Here is a 10,420-nt window from a genome sequence, read left to right as displayed (position 1 = left end):
AAAAAAAAAAAGATGCTCTTATTGTCAAGGTAGAAAGCCAGTTTGACTTTCTCCTGCTCATTCATACCATGACCATAACTCAGTTCTAGTGAGAGATTATTTTTTAGAAGCTTACATAGTATGAGATACCAGGAAATATAGGCAAGAATAGTTACCTTCCAAATTAAAATATTTTGTATAACAGTGCTATCTAAAACTGAAAACTGAATTGTTTCAAGAGGAGCAAAACATTAAACTTACCTGCCCTCTTCAAGTTATTATTCTCAATTACCAAATGAAATAATTTAGTTCATCTGCTTCAAGGTTAATTTTAACTTTACAGTGTATTGTCTTGTTTTTGTGTTAGAAAACAGTGTCACAAATACATGCTTTTTTTGATAAAACTTATTCTCAATATATGAATTTGGGAAAAGGAGGACAAGAGCCAAAACAGTAAAACCAGTAGGTGTTGGGGTCACACGTCCCTAGCACTGTTAAAGCCTGTGTATTTTATTACAAACCTCCTGTAATGGATAAATTTAAGATTGAGTCCCCAGATTACAAAGTTGCCAAAGTAAAGAACAAGTACTTGGTTTGGGTGGGGATGAAGGATGTTGAATCAGTGTTCAACCTGCCACATTCTCAATAATAAAAACACAAGTGATTGACTTCACAGCTTTATCCCTTTCTAGCCCCCACCTGTCATTTCTGCTCCTGCATTCTGCCACAGTCCAAGTCCCTGGCCATCTCCTCTGTGGTATTTCAGTGGGAACCTGTTCACTCGGGAAAGACACGGGTTTGCACTCTAAGGTCTGCTATCACCACCAACCCACTCTTCATATGGCTGACAAGGGGTCTTTGAAAGGCAGTCTTTGACTTCAGGTTATATTGTTTGTTAGAATCTTCTGAAATGTCTCTACTAAGAGAACAGGGTTTCAGTTTCCAGTTGCATCTTCCACTACCTGTCTCTTTAAATCCATTTCCGACCACAATCAGCTGACTCTTGAAGTGAACTAACTCTGAGCCCCTCCACACCTGGCTGGATGTGATGCTGATTGAGGATCATGCTGCATGTTGGCAGGCATGCTTGCAGCTTAGCAGGCAAGACTAGTCCATCTACCAGAGACCTGTAAAGTGACTTTTTCTCTGTGATTTACTTTAGACAAATTAATAATGTCTTTATGTGGTTTCTAAAATATTTATAAATGTATCCCATATATTATCTATTAGATGCACTTTTTTTTTGTATTTTGTTGAAAATGGGATGCATATGACAGTCACCAAAGACCAAGAGGTCAGTTGTGTTTCTTACTACCTGTTTAGAGGGTATCAGTCATCTGGAGTGAAATCTTGAGACGCAGTAGTGAGTGCGACCTTAAGAAATTCTAAACCACCAGTCTCTGGATGGATAAGTTAGTGTTGTATTAAAAAATGAATAAATAAACAAAAACAAGGCATTAAGGACTCTGAGTTCAAAAGTATATTCAGAGGACATAAACAATGAAAATGAGCAAATTTAGGAATCCTACCAGCAATATATGTGACTTATATTTTCTAGTTTACATATGTATTAAGTGAATATGATTAAAATTGTTATCTAAATGAGATAACTTGTATTAAAGTTTTTTTTGGACGTTGGGATATTTCATTTTTTTTATATATTCATTACATCATCCTTCATTTTTGTACAATCTATGGTTTCCCCCACAAAATTCCCACTACCAATGCACCCACACACCATCACTATAGTCCCTTATGTTCTTCCCACCCCGTGTTCATCCTTCTCCTCCTCTTCCCCTACAGAATGTCTCTGATCTATAGTTGCCTGATGATTTTGATTTTTACTTTATTATAGTTACTTTTTTTTCTGATTCCTTTTTTGTCTTCTCTACATTACTCCTATAAGTGAGACGATTTGATATTTTTCTTTTTTTTTATGGCTTATTTCACTGGGCATAGTCCCAGCTCCATCCTGTTGCTGTGAAGGGCATGAGTTTATCCTTTTTGACTGCTGAGTAATATTCCATTGTGTTTATGCAGCACACCTTCTTCATCCAGTCCTTTATTTTTTGGCATTTGGGTTGTTTCCATAGTTTACCTATTATAAATAGTGCTGAAATTAACAGGGGTGCATGTATCATTTTGAATTACAGTTTTTATGTCCTTTAGGTAGATTCCTAGGAGTGGAATTGATGGATCATATGGAAGCTCCATTTTTAGTAGTTTGAGGAACATTCACACTATTTTCCATAGAGGTTTGACCGATTTGCATTCTCACCAGCAGTGTAGGAGTGTTCCCTTTTCTCCATATCCTCACCAACATTTGTTGTTGGTAGTTTTTTTTTAATGTGAGCCATTCTCAGTGGTATAATGTGGTATCTCATTGTGGTTTTGATTTGCATTTGCCTACTTACAAGTGATGTTGAACATTTTTTTCATGTGCCTCGACCATTTTCATTTCATCTTTTGAAAAATGTTTTTTTTTTTACCTCTTCTGCCCATTTTTGACTTGGCTATTTACTTTGTTTTTGTTGAGTTTCATTTGTTCTCTGTAGATATTTGTGATCAGTTCCTTAGAGTTAGATATATATATTATGTGCAAAAACTTTCTCCCAATCAGTGGGGTGTCTCTTTGTTTTGACTAATGTCTCTTTTGCTTAGTGGAAACTCTTTAATTTGCTGTAATCCAAGCCGTTTATCTTTTCCTTCATTTTCTTTGCTTCAGGTGATGTGTCTTTAAAGATGTTACTGAGGTATATATCATGTAGTGTTTGCCTCTATTTTCTTCTATATATTTTATGGTTTCAGGTCTTATGCCTAATTCTTTAATCCATATTGAGTTGTTTTTCATGCATCATATAAAGCAGTAGTTTAGTTTCATTCTTTGGCATGTAGCAGTCCAGTTTTCACAGCACCATTTATTGAATAAACTGTCTTTGTTCCATTGCATATTCTTTGCTCTTTTATCAAAGATTCATTGTTCATAACCATAACCATGTACATTAATTTCTGGGCTTTCTTCTAGATTCCATTGGTCTGTATGTGTGTTTTTGTTCTAGTACCATGCAGTTTTAATTATTGTGCCTTTGTAGTATAATTTGAAATCTGGGTATGTGATACCTCCATTATCCTTCTTTTTACTTAGGAGAGCTCTGGCTATTCAAGATTTCTTGTGGCTCCATATGAATTTCATCAATGTTCAATTTCTTTGAATATGTCATCGAAATTTTTATTGGAATAGCATAGCATCTGTAAATTTTAGGATGGCCATTTTGATAATGTTAATTCTTCCAATCCATGAGCAGGGGATGTCTTTCCATCTCTTTGAGTCTTCTATTACTTTTAGCAATGTTTTATAATTTTCTTTGTAGAGGCTTCTCCTCTTTTGTTAGATTTATTACCAAGTATCTGATATTTTTTGTTTCAATTATAAAAGGGGTGGTTTTCTTGATGTCTTCTTCAGCAGATTGTTTGCATATAAGAAGGCTAGTGATTTTTGTTTGTTGATTTCGTATCCTGCCACTTTACTAAATTGGTTGATTGCTTTGATTAGCTTTTCTGTGGATTGTTTGGGTTCTTGATATGTATTATCGTATCATCTGCAAATAGTGATTCGGATTCCTTGTATGTCTTTCTCTTGTCTTATTGCTCTGGTTAGGACTTCCAGTATTATATTGAAAAGCAGTGGTGAGAGTATGCATCCTTGTCTTGTTCCAAACCCTAAGGGAAAGCCTTTCAGTTTTTCACCATTGAGAATTATATTGGCTATGGGCTTTATCGTGTTAAGCTATGTTCCTTCAATCCCAAGAATGTCAAGGTCCTTTACCATAAATGGATGTTTAACTTTGTCGAATGCTTTCTCAGCATATATTGATATGATCAGATGCTATTTATTTTTCTTTTTATGTGTTGGATTATATTGATTGATTTATAAATGTTGTCCTGGAATCAATCCTTGGTCTTGATGAATTATCTTTTTTGATACATTGTTGGATTCTGTTGACTAAGATTTTATTGAGAATTTTTGCATCAGTGTTCAATAGAGACACTTGCCTATAGTTTTCATTTTTTGTGTTATCCTTGTTCAGTTATGCTATTAGGGCAAAGTTGGCTTCATAAAACATATTTGGTAGTATTCCTCCCTTTTCTTCTTAAATTTTTGAAAGAATTTGTGTAGAGCAGGCAGTAGTTCATTTCTGAACATTTGGAAGAATTTTTGTGAATCTATCCCACCCTGGGCTTTTGTTTTGGGGGATGGTTTTGGTTACTGTTTCAATTTCATTGCTTGTAATTGTTTAGGTGTGCTATTTCTTCTTAACCTAGCTTTGGATGTTTTTAAAGTTGTAGGAATACGTCCATCTCTTCTAGATTATTGAACTTGTTTGCATATAACTGTTGATAGTAATCATAATAATACCTGGTTAGGGCCCTCCCTGCTGGTGCAACAGGTTAAAGTGCAACACCATGAAGCTCACCACAGCCACTTCACAAATTCAATCCCCAGCCACAATGGTGACCTACATGGTGTGGCAGACCTCTCCTGACTTACCTGCTGCTCCCATCAGCAGTATATTTCATAGATCTGCCTGTTCTGCTCTCTGCTCTGCCTCTGGTGAATCCTCTCACCACCCCTGCACCTCTGGCCTGTACCCCACTTCTGTATGCATAAATAAATAAATCTCTAAAAAAAATTTCTGATTATTCTTTTGATTTCTGCTGTGTCATGGTAATTTCTTCTCTTTCATTTTTTTTAATATTATTTATTTGTGCTTTCTCTCATTTTTTCTTTGTGATCCTGGCTGAAGATTTACCTATTTTGTTTATTTTTTTGAAGAACCAACTTTTGGTTACATTGATCTTTTGGATTGTTTTCTTAACTTCCATTTCATTTATTTATGCTTTTGTTTTTATTATTTCCTTCAATTATCCTTTTGTAGTTGTTATTGTTGTTGTTTTTCCAGTTGTTTAAGGTGGGAGATTAGTTTGTTTCTTTGAGTTATTTCTTGTTTTTGATGTGAGCCTGTATTGCTATATACTTCCATCTTATAACTGCTTTTGCTGTGTCCCATATGTTCTAGAGAGTTGTGACCTTATTATCATTCATCTCCATGTATTTTTTAATTTCTCCTTTGATCTCGTTGATCTGTTACAGGGCAACCCAGTTTATACTGGGTTGCCTGTCTGTGGGTCCTCACCCACACACTTCAAATTCAATTGTACTGTAGGCACACACAAAAGGGTCAATAATGGGTTTATTTACAAAGGGGAAAGGAAAAGGTACAACCCAGGGAAAGAGAGAAAGAGAGAGAGAGAGATACAATTTAACTAGAATGTCCTACTAGCTCTGCTGACTTGGAACTCCAATACACTGATAGCTCATCAAGAGCCAAATGGTCAGTCACCAGCCACTCAGTTCAGAGAGTGCCCCATGGCCCAGAGATCCATGTGGTCTAGAGAGAGCCATACAGTCCAGAGAGAGGACGTCTCACATCTCTCCCTTCTATCCCCATTAAAGTCCCAGAATGCCTCTTAGCTCCACCCTTGGGTCCTCGCAGTTCTGTGGTATTGCGGGGAGTCATAGTTTCGATAACTGGAGTAGGGAGCGGAGTTCAGAAAACTGGAGTAGGGGGTGAAGTCCACAGAACTCTGCAGAATTCCTTCAGGACATCATTCCCCTCTAACAGATGCAGTGGTCTCCCCGTAATGTAAGTTTCAATCTCCATGTGGTAGGCAGTTTCCTTGCTTATGGTTTATTTTTAGTCCGATGCCTTCATGCTCAGAGAAAATAGTTGCTATGATTTTGATTTTAGTGTATCTGCTGATGTTTGTCTTATGTCCCATTATGTGGTCAATTATGGGAGAATAATCCATGTGCACTCAAGAAAAAGATGTACTCAGATTTTTTGGGTGCAGTATTTGGATGCAGTGTCTGAGGTCTAGATCCTTGTTTAGAGCTCTAGTGTCTTAGCTTATTTTTTGTCTCATTGATCTATCCATTGGTGAGCATTTGTATTTTCTCTAGTCTGTTTTTCAGATATGTTGATAGTTGTCTTATATTTTGGTGCTCCTTCATTTGGTAAGTATTTTGATGAATTTTATGTCTTCCTGATATGTTGCCTCCTAATCATAATGTAGTGATGATGTGACTTTTTTTTTTAAGATTTGTTTATTTGTGTATACAGAACTGGGGTACAGGCCAGAGGTGCCGGGATGGTGAGAGGATTCACCAGAGACAGAGTGGGTAGCAGAACAGGCAGATGGATGAATGCACTGCTGAGGGGAGCAGCAGGTGGGTCAGGAGAGGTCTGCAGCGCCATGTGGTCACCTCCAGGGCAGGCAGGGAATGAACTCATGTGGAAGTGGCTTTAGCTTCTTAGTGCTGCGCTTTAACCTGCTGCGCCACCAGGGAGGGCCAATGGTGTGACTCTTTTAGCCTTTTTTAGTTTGAAGTCTATTTTATCTGGTATAAGTATAGCTGTCCCTGCCTTCTTTTTTGACCCATTTTCTTGTAGAATTGTTTTCCATCCTTTTACTTTCAGCCTCTGCCTATTTTTTGTAGATACATGTGTTTCCTGTACACAGCAAAAGGTTGGGTTCTGGTTTTTTGTTTTTTTTTTTTATCCAGGCTATTACTCTGTATCTTTTTATTAAAGTTCAGTCCATTTGCATTTAAAGTTAAAATTAATACACTGTCTTTGACAGTGTATTAATTTTGTTTGACTTTTTGTGATTCTATTCCTTACCTTGTTCTAATCTTCCTATTCATTCCTCTGTTGGTTTTGCTATAGGGTTTCTTGTAGTATCTTTTGGAGTAGAAATGAATTTCTGGAGATTTTGTTTGTCTGAGGTTTTTAGTTTTCCATCATAGAGGAAGAAGAGCTTTGCAGGGTAGAGTATTTTTGGTTGGAATTTGTTGATTTGGAGTTTATTAATATATGTCACTCCATTCTCTTCTTGCCCGTACTTGTTTCTTTGAAGAAGTGTGATGTCAGCCTGATTGGTTTTCCTTTGTAGGTTATCTGTTTCTTTTCCTCATCAGTTTCATTATTTCTTTTCTGTGTCTTGGACCTTGGGAACTTTACTATTATATGTCTTGCTGTAGTTTTCATTGTGGTAGTTTAATGTTCTTCTAGCTCCTTTTATGTCTATTTTCATTTCATTCTTCATTCTTGGAAAATTCTCTTAAATGATCTCCTTGAATATTTTTTCAGCTCCATGTTCTTTCTTGTCACCTTCTGGAATACCTATATTTCCTTTCCTCATTGCATCAGAAATTTCTTGAAGTGTTTATTTCATTTTTTAGCCTTTGTACTTCTCTTTCCTTTTTTTTTTTTAATGTCTGTATCTTCAAGCGTACTCATTTGTTCTTCCATTTCTTCTATTCTACTTCCATAGCTTTTCCCAGAATTCTAGAGTCCTCCACTATTCTCTGGATATTCTCCAGTTCCTTCACTTTATTTTTAGGAATTCCTTCTCGTTCTTCAGTTAATTGATTGTATTCTTATACCTTTCTGCATTTTCTCAACTCTTTGCTTGTTCAAAACTCTTTTTGAATTCTTGGCTTCTTAGGTGGAGATACTCTTCTGTGTCCATATTCTTGGATTCTGGCATTTGAGTTTCTTTCTGTGGTGTATTGTTTCCAGAAGGGTCTGCTTCATTATTTGTAATTTTTTGCTTTCTTCTTATTGTTAGCCTTTGACTTTGCTCTGTTCTGGTGCCCAGGTACTGCTGGTGCTGCTGGGCATGAATTTGGTTTCTCTTCCTGAGATGAGGGTATGTCTTTCTGGTGTCTGAGCCCTGTGGCTAGGTGCAAGTCAGGATACTTTCAGATATGGTAGTTGGTGTTCTGAGCTATGCTTTGCTGTAGGAGCTCCTGCTTTTCTGGCCCCTTCCTCACCCCACCCCTCCCCCACTCTGTAGGATGGGCTCCAATGTCTGTTAGTGGTAGTCCAATGTCTTGTGTTGAACCCTTTACCTCCAGAAACCCACTGAGGCCAAGTCCACTGGGAAGTGCCTACAGGCTGGGTGGGATGTATTTCTCTGTTGTGCTGCTAGATCCCTTGAGGTGCATCACAGATGAAGGAAACTAAGGAGCAAGAGCAGGGATATGAAGAAAGAGGCAACTCGTACTGATATGTAAAAGGAATGAATGTGAGAGAAAAAGGCAAAGGTTATATAAGGGGAAAAGGACAGGAGGAGGGAGAGGAGAGAATGTGGAGAGATAGGTTAAAGTAGTGAAGTTAATGTGAAGGGGGATAAGGAAGAGAGAAGAATCAAAGACCAGTATTAGGAAAGATGGGAAGAACAGTAGACAAGCAATTGACCAGTAGGTAACAAATGCACAGACAGCTGGGGGAGAATTACTTCTTAGGAATTTAGTGGCTCCCCATAATCTCCACTGTTATATTTCAGTAAAAGGGAAAGAGAGTGGCCCTCCCTTGTGGCACAGAGGGTTAAAGCACAGCACTAAAAAGCTAAAGCCACTTCCACATGAGTTCGATTCCCGCCTGCCCCTGAGGTGACCACATAGCGTTACAGACCTCTCCTGACCTGCCCGCTGCTCCCCTCAGCAGTGTACTTCATCAGTCTGCCTGTTCTGCTCCCCACTACGTCTCTGGTGAAGCCTCTCACCACCCCTGAGCTTCTGGCCTGTACCCCAGTTCTGTATGCACTAATAAATAAATCTTAAAAAAAAAAAAAAGAGAAAAGAAAAAGAAAAAAAATTAATAGAAAAAAAGGGGGAAGAAAGACAAACAAAAAGCAAACCTGAAGATAGTGAAACAAAATGACACTGATTGAGCTGCAATAATGTGGGATTTTTTTCAGGACCCATGAGGTGACTGTATGAATGTGTCACTACTCTACCCAGGTGGGGCACAGCTGGAGAAATCAATTCTCTCCATCAATACCCAGAATACTAAGGGGGAGAAAGCATATTGGGAAAATGGCAAATAAGTATTAAAGTATTGTTCTCTTCAGAGAGTCCACCCATGAGTCTCTTGGAGATATTCCTGCCACAGAGGGCACACCCCCCATTAACTGAGTGATAAACCCACATTTCCCCACAATATACTGATGGCTCATTGTAAACTCCTGAGAATAACAACAAAAGTGAACGCTGGTCATGGTAGAGGTTTATGAGTGCTTTGATGGTGAATGCTGTACGGCAATATACATTTGAAGAGGTATGAATCTGTATCCCTAAGACATACACAGTGTATGTAATTTACCTTGATAAAAATCTACCTAAAAAAGTAACAACTATAGTAAGTGTTTCTGGTAGATAGAAAGCTTGCTTAGAAAACAGTGAAAGAAGCAACTATAAACTTGAGTTATAGCACCATCTTCTGGAAAGGAGGTCTCCAGTAGACAACCTAGTAAATGGACCAGAGAAGATACAAATGCCTAAAGATTTGGCCACAAAAGCAAGGAAAAAGAAAGGAGCAGGATATCGTGCACAAACAGAGGGTAAACTCAGATAATAATACCATGTCTGCTGAAGGCAAGGCAATGAGTAATGAATTAAAGTGGTATCTTCTATATCAAGTGTGAAAACACCAATACACAAACAAAATAAATGTAAAAATATCAAGGATATATGGCATCACAAAAAGTAAGTGAAAGATGACCTTAACCCAAGCCAAAGGCATAGACTATTGTGATCTAACATTTCAAAATAGCAGTTATGTAGAATTATTTTAAAAACTCAGGCAGTTCAATAAATCAATAATAAAATACATAAACAAAACAATATTCTAAATAGACTGAAATTAGGAAGAGATTCTAAAGAATTCACTGAATAAGGTGAAGAAAGCAATCAAGAATATCTGTAGTAGGGCAGACCAGATGGAAGAATAAGTGACCTGGGTCACTTATGTTGAAAGGCTGTTAGAAAAGAAAAAGAACAGAAGTTTTTCAAAAAGGGAACAGTGGACAGGCCCCATGGCCTTGCAAGTCACCAGTGATGCCAGCCCCACCGTAAAGACACCAAACTCAGGCTGAATGTAATTGAGGCAACACAAGCTCCCAAAAACCAAATTACCAAACTCCAGCCAGCCACCAGTGATACCCCAGTCCTGATAGTAAGAACCCTGGATCCCATACCCAGCACACAGGGGGCAGAGTAAGCTCCCAGCCAATGCTGGTCCACCCAGGTACCAGAAACCCCAAGTCTCACTGCTCAGAACCCTGTAACACAGGACTAGTGCATAGATGTCATACCCTCCCCCCCCCCAAAAAAAAGGACCAAAAATCCTACATAGTATTAGCAACTTCCTGAGCCAACAACAGATACCCTGATCCAACGTGGGAAGTGGAGGCAGGCACACAGGCCCACATACTCAACAAATGTCCGAGTTCTCACGGAACACTATACCACATAGAGAATGTATCTACAGAGCCCAATCACAAAGTGCATTATCTGTTCTTCCTAGTAGACACT

The sequence above is a fragment of the Condylura cristata genome, unplaced genomic scaffold (genome assembly GCF_000260355.1).
Source record: "Condylura cristata isolate star-nosed mole 26May11 unplaced genomic scaffold, ConCri1.0 scaffold00009, whole genome shotgun sequence".
Taxonomy (NCBI): domain Eukaryota; kingdom Metazoa; phylum Chordata; class Mammalia; order Eulipotyphla; family Talpidae; genus Condylura; species Condylura cristata.
Note: the sequence above shows the minus strand (reverse complement) of the source record.